At 32.7% G+C, this 6,000-nt stretch overlaps 1 protein-coding gene and 1 non-coding gene across 2 annotated transcripts in view; one reads left to right on the top strand and one right to left on the bottom strand.

The window, feature by feature from the left end:
- LOC119836378 overlaps positions 1–6,000 on the top strand; it is a 102,693-nt gene that overhangs the window by 53,629 nt on the left and 43,064 nt on the right. The window lies entirely within an intron of this gene.
- Positions 948–1,021, bottom strand: Trnat-agu. Its single transcript has one exon. It is a non-coding gene; the product is annotated as a tRNA-Thr (tRNA).

Here is a 6,000-nt window from a genome sequence, read left to right as displayed (position 1 = left end):
GCTGAATGTTATTATTTTATGCTCTTATATCGTTCTAGATAGGTCACCTGGTGGTTCAAATGACCCGTAATTTTTTCTTTATGGGCCTGTAGTCTATAAATACATTTTGAAACTGAAAAACTCCTAGTCAAATCGGGTTTTTACAAATGTAAATAGTAAAAACTAGCTATCACAAGGGAAAACGTGTTCTTACAGAAGAAGGGAATTGTCGGTAGATTTGCATCAATTTATTGTATTATAAAGTATCTAACGATTTAATTAACGCATTAAGTGTGTCTATAAATATGTTTTTAGTCGGTTACCTGTGGGAACTGACGGTAACTGGCATTTTGCCCAAATTTGTAACAAAAAATAGATTAGATTCAGAAAATACCGTTATGATAACTATAAATACCACCCAAAAGACCGTTCTGGTGCTCCAAGCGTAGCCAGTTGAGGGGGCTACTGAAAACCGGCGCCTCTCCACTAATATGGAGAGGCAAATGCTGAGGAGTCCCCCAATCACAAATACTTCCAAATGTAAAAAAATGTAATTTTCATTTTTATTTTTATTTTTTATTTTTTTTGTTATTCTCAAAATGTATTCATTGTAAGTTGTTGTATTTGTGATTAAAAGTATTTTATTTCGTTCTTTCTTTTTTTCAAATAAATACGTGAATATTTTATAATGTGTTAAACAATGTTTAAAATAGTCTACCTACGTGTACGGCAATAATACATAATAATAAATTCCGTAACGTGTTGTTTGAATTATTTTCAAATTTATACTCATAACTTGTTTTTTATAACCAGAGTAGGTACAATATGTATCTACAATCTAGGATCTATGTGATAATATACAGTAAAATGTAAATAATTATATAATGTTTAAACATTTTAAGAACGTTATCACAAATAGATCGAATTTGTGATGGGAAAGAAAATTAATTTTCTTCAGTATAAAAATCAGGCGCCGGCGAGATTCGAACTCACGATCTCCTGTTTACTAGACAGGCGCTTTAACCAACTAAGCCACGGTGCCACGGAGAAATCTCTCGAAATTTCTCTTTATTTATTCAGGAAACAAATTGTTAGCAACACTACAAAGGAGATTATACTAATTTACCTACCTATTGTGAATCACTATAAATTTCTAAGGATCATAGTTAATTTGATCCTATAAAATTCATTATTAAGCATATTTTATAAAAAAAATATTTATATCGATAATAAAAAGAGTCGTACGTTTCTATAGATGCATTCTCATTACATTCAAAGAAATACTAGTTACTGAATACGTAAAATGTTGTGTTATTTTAAACCGACTTAAAAAAAACAGAAACGACGTTATGTATTTACTAGCTGCGCCCCGCGGTTTCACCCGCTTAAGTCCGTAGGAATATCGGGATAAAAAGTAGTTTTTGCGTGAAACAGCAACAAACACACACACATCCTCACAAACTTTCGCATTTATAATATTAGTAGGAATATAGTAGGATTTGTGCTTGTTGCCGTTGCGTTGTATGCCTTCCATGTCATCCCATTTAAATTTGGTCTAGATCTGACTTGAAAGCGGTTTAGTTTTTTGTTATAGTAATTATCATCAGACAAACCGGGTTGGTCTCCTAGACATTATACGTCTTTAGTAAATAAATATAATACATCGACCGACACAACCACTCCATAACAAAAGAGTATTTAGCGATAAAGTTTCATGCTTCATATTGTTTTATTTCTTTCATTCGTTCATTGTTATTTGTTTCAATTAACATTTGTCCCAACGGACTACAATTAATGAGAGACTCGTGACGTCATTAGGGACCCGTAGTTGAACTGTGATTATCATAAGCACAGACCAGATAAAGATTACTACCTACGCTATATTCTTTACTAGCTGTTGCCCGCAGCTTCACCCGCTCGTATCTTCATCGATCTTAATAAATTTTCATGGTACAGACTTTAATCCCTCATTTTATCCCCTTGGGCGTAGAATTTATCAAAATTCTTTCTTAGCGGATGCCTACGTCATAACATCTATCTCCATGCCAAATTTCAGTTCAATCGGTCCAATGGTTCGGGCTCTGCTTTGATAGATCACTGTGTCAGTCAGTTTGTCACCTTTGAGTTATATATATACAGTTTCATCGAATATCAGAAAAAACACAGTATTTTTTTTAGAATGAACTATACATAACTATACATACATTATACATAATAATTTAAGAAAAAAAAAAAACGGCCACAAAATACTCCCATCGGATTCAAAATTGTAATGATTAGAAGCACGAAGGATAATTTACTTGTTCATTTAAAAATTTATAAAAATCCTTCAACACGACACCGTTCGACATAATGAAACGTGATCTCTCTTGAGAACGATTGAGACAAACATTCAATTAATTTGAACAATGAAAATATAAAGCGATCCAATTTCCTGGAGGTGACGAAACGACGACGCAATTAAAAATTATTGTCTTCAATCAGCTGGTGTAATTCCATTGCAGGGATTCTAGTGTATTTCTGTAAGTTATTGGGTGTTAGCGAGCAATTTATACTAAAGATTGTAAAATAGCCATAATTATGCATATTCAGAAAAATATAGATCGAAATGGAATACTATAAAGTTGAAAAAACTTTACTTTTTCGAGGCGCTCAATAAAACTAGTTCGTGAAAAACAGTAAAATTGCAACTACCCTATAAATAAATAATATGAAATATATTTTTTATTGTTATGCAAATGTGTTAGAATAAATCAAAACGTTATTTAATTCTTATACAAAACAAAATGACTTACGGTCGTCCAGAACGTCCAAACAAACAAAATCCCTAGATATTATTATAACTCGCGAGACAATTTACAAAACAAATTATTTAAAATCTCTAAACGCTTAACGTCAACAGGCCGGTATTTATCAACTATTTTGGAAACTATAACAGTTATTTAGCCAGAGTAAATCCTTTAATTATTATGTAGAAAACAAAAGTTTGACAGCATGTGACATCTGCTAACCCGCACTTGGCCAACGTGGAGAATTATGGTATGAACCTTCATAGAAGGCATGTGCCCTTGCAGTGGGAATGTAATATATGATTATATCTAAACGTGGCACAAGCTACAAACGATTCTATTCTAATTTATTTTTATAAATGTATTAATATATAAAGAAAAAAATATACAATAACATAAAATAATTGATATAAAAATAAATTAGAATAATATTTTATAAAGGTACAATATCTTATATCTTTAAACGAGCAATTTTTGTATATATATATATAATTGGAATCTCGGAATCGGCTCCAACGATTTTCATGAAATTTAGTATATAGGGTGTCGGTGTTCGGGGGCTATAAATCGATCTAGCTAGGAATCTTTTTTAGAAAATTTCATATTCGTGTTTTATCCACTTAAACTTACTTTTTTAACAAATAGGAGGCGTTTGAGTAGTCCCAATTTATTATGACTCTTCCTGACATCTATTGGCGAATAATAATATATTTTTTGGCGAATAATGAAAGTTCCAGCAGATGGCACTTAAATATAATTTCGAAAAAAACACAATTTATAAAAAAAAACAAAAAAAAAATACCGAGCAAAGCTCGGTCATCCTGGTACTGATATTTTAAGCGTGCAAAACATAAAAGCAATGTTTATTTTTTCATTAATTATCTGTAATCTTTCTGGTGTGTTACACAATTTTATTAAGCGAATGAAGTCAATCCACGCGTAAGAAAATATCATGCTAAGCCAACCGAGTGTGGGGTAAACGAACTAAGTTCTTTATTTTATATATTAAAGTCTTTGAAGACAAAACTTTCATAACTCTTTTAATATTTCGATAGAGCTTTAAAAATACCGTCTTTACAAAGAAATTGAAATTAATGACGTTTTAAAAATTCTGTGGGACGTTCTGGAAACTTTTTAATTTAAAGTTTAACAACTATTTTCTTTTCTTAGCTACAAATGCAACTACATTTTATAACACTTAGAAATATGATTGTAAATAATTTCTGTTTAACTGTCTCGGTTAAAAGTTTAAGTATTCAATGCGGATTCTAAGTTCTTGTCTCATCTGAAGCACCCAATATACCTCCAATGTTAGATTGAAAGTCTCTAGCGACATAAATTCGATTGAAGGCCATAAATAATTAATTTACAAGAAAAACAAAATGGTTTGTATATGTTACAGTTCAGCTATACGCCTTTGTTACTAGGTGTAAAGACAGAAAATGATAAAAAAACTATAGTTAATTAATTATCTGTTTTTATTTGGTCTATATTGGTTTCCGATTAAGTCGGAAACGCCCTAAAGTCGATTATGGCACTCGCTGGCTGCTGTCGCGGCACGCTCGCTTCGCTTCGAACGGTTGTTGACAGACATTCCAATACGCACTTATCTCCCAGTACCTGTCCCCTTAAACCGTTATATTAATATATGTAAAACAAAGACTAGTCCTACGTGTATATAATTGTCTACTACCTAGACTTTAACCAACCATATAATCCCGATTCGCTTGCCACGGTCGGAGGCGCTACTAAAAATCACTACATTTCCATCACTATAAATTTTTTACTTCACCAATTTTTTTAATGGCGTTGACGTTCTTTGCGTCGATGTCGTAAAATTTAAACGCAATGCCATACAGTGGACCGATACAATAGTACTTTTATGGCGGTTTTTTATGTCTACATTGATTTTCTTAAAGGCTGAAGTTTCGATATATAATTTTTTATGAGGGACGTTTGTAAGAAATAGCCGATTGAAGATTTTACCCAGGGATAATTTGCAACCTGATTTAGTTTAGTTTTAACGATTTCTTATCTATTCATATAAATGGTTATTCTCGTTTCATATAACACTAGCTGTCCGTTCCGGCTTCGCCCGTGGTACATATATAGCCTATAAACTTCCTCAATAAATGGGCAATCTAACACTGAAATCATTTTTCAAATCGGACCAGGAGTTCCTGAGATTAGTGCGCTCAAACAAGTAAACAAACAAACTCTTCTTTATAATGTTAGATAAGCCTGCAAAATTCAACATGAAATTCATATTAAATCGGGTAGTGTTACACCGAATTTACCAATGTTTACCTTTCAGGAATTCTGGCCAATATAAACCGTAGCGTTTCGATATTTGATACAACCATATTAAATATCTACAACTGAATCTAACCTCAATTAGTGAATGTGTAACTGAAACCTATAAACGTCCTTAATCATCTGATATTCCTGACTCTGTTCTGACTTCACGTGATTTTTATGACTCTCTCTCTGAAAAGCTGTCCCACTCTTTTGCAGTGCATGACAAATAGAATCTGGGGGTATTGAGGAGAAGACTAAACGGCTAAGCGCGCTCCACCTTAGGTCACACCTTAGCTAACCAGCAGACGAGAACATGGTAAAGCAATTAACTATCTATATAAATAAAGGAATCACAATATCTATTACTAAGAGTAAAACTCGGGACGGCTCGACCAATTCGGAATTTTTTTTATGATGCAGAAGGAAGGTTCTTATTTAGAGTAAAAACGTATCACGGATGAAACCGGGGTAGACCGTTAGTTGATAAAGAAAATACAGCTACTTCTTATTATTTACTAGCTCTTGTCCGCGGCTTCGAATGCGTTAAATTCAGAGTAGTTTAATAGATTTTATTAAACATGTAAACCTGCCTCTTGAACAACTCTATCTATTTAAAAAAAACCCCATCAAAATCCGTTAGGACGGACGCGGGAAGCGACATTGCTTTATGTAGTGATAAGTGTTACTATTGGATCGCAATAAAAAAATATTCAAATAAATTATTATACAACTAATGTGAAAATCGTCTAATTCTAAAATTTAAACGACAGCAATCATGAAAGGAAATCTTCCGAAATAAGAAGTTCACTACACTATTTCTACAAGTTTCGAAATATGCTCGTAAGACGATCGGATTTTATGTGACATTCCCATATGACGGCCAGTACAGGTACAAGCGATTCAGGGTTGACAAAGTAGTTTTGAAGGATATTTT

This window comes from Zerene cesonia, chromosome 3 (genome assembly GCF_012273895.1).
Source record: "Zerene cesonia ecotype Mississippi chromosome 3, Zerene_cesonia_1.1, whole genome shotgun sequence".
Taxonomy (NCBI): Eukaryota; Metazoa; Arthropoda; class Insecta; order Lepidoptera; family Pieridae; genus Zerene; species Zerene cesonia.
This window is presented reverse-complemented; position numbering and strand designations above follow the sequence as displayed.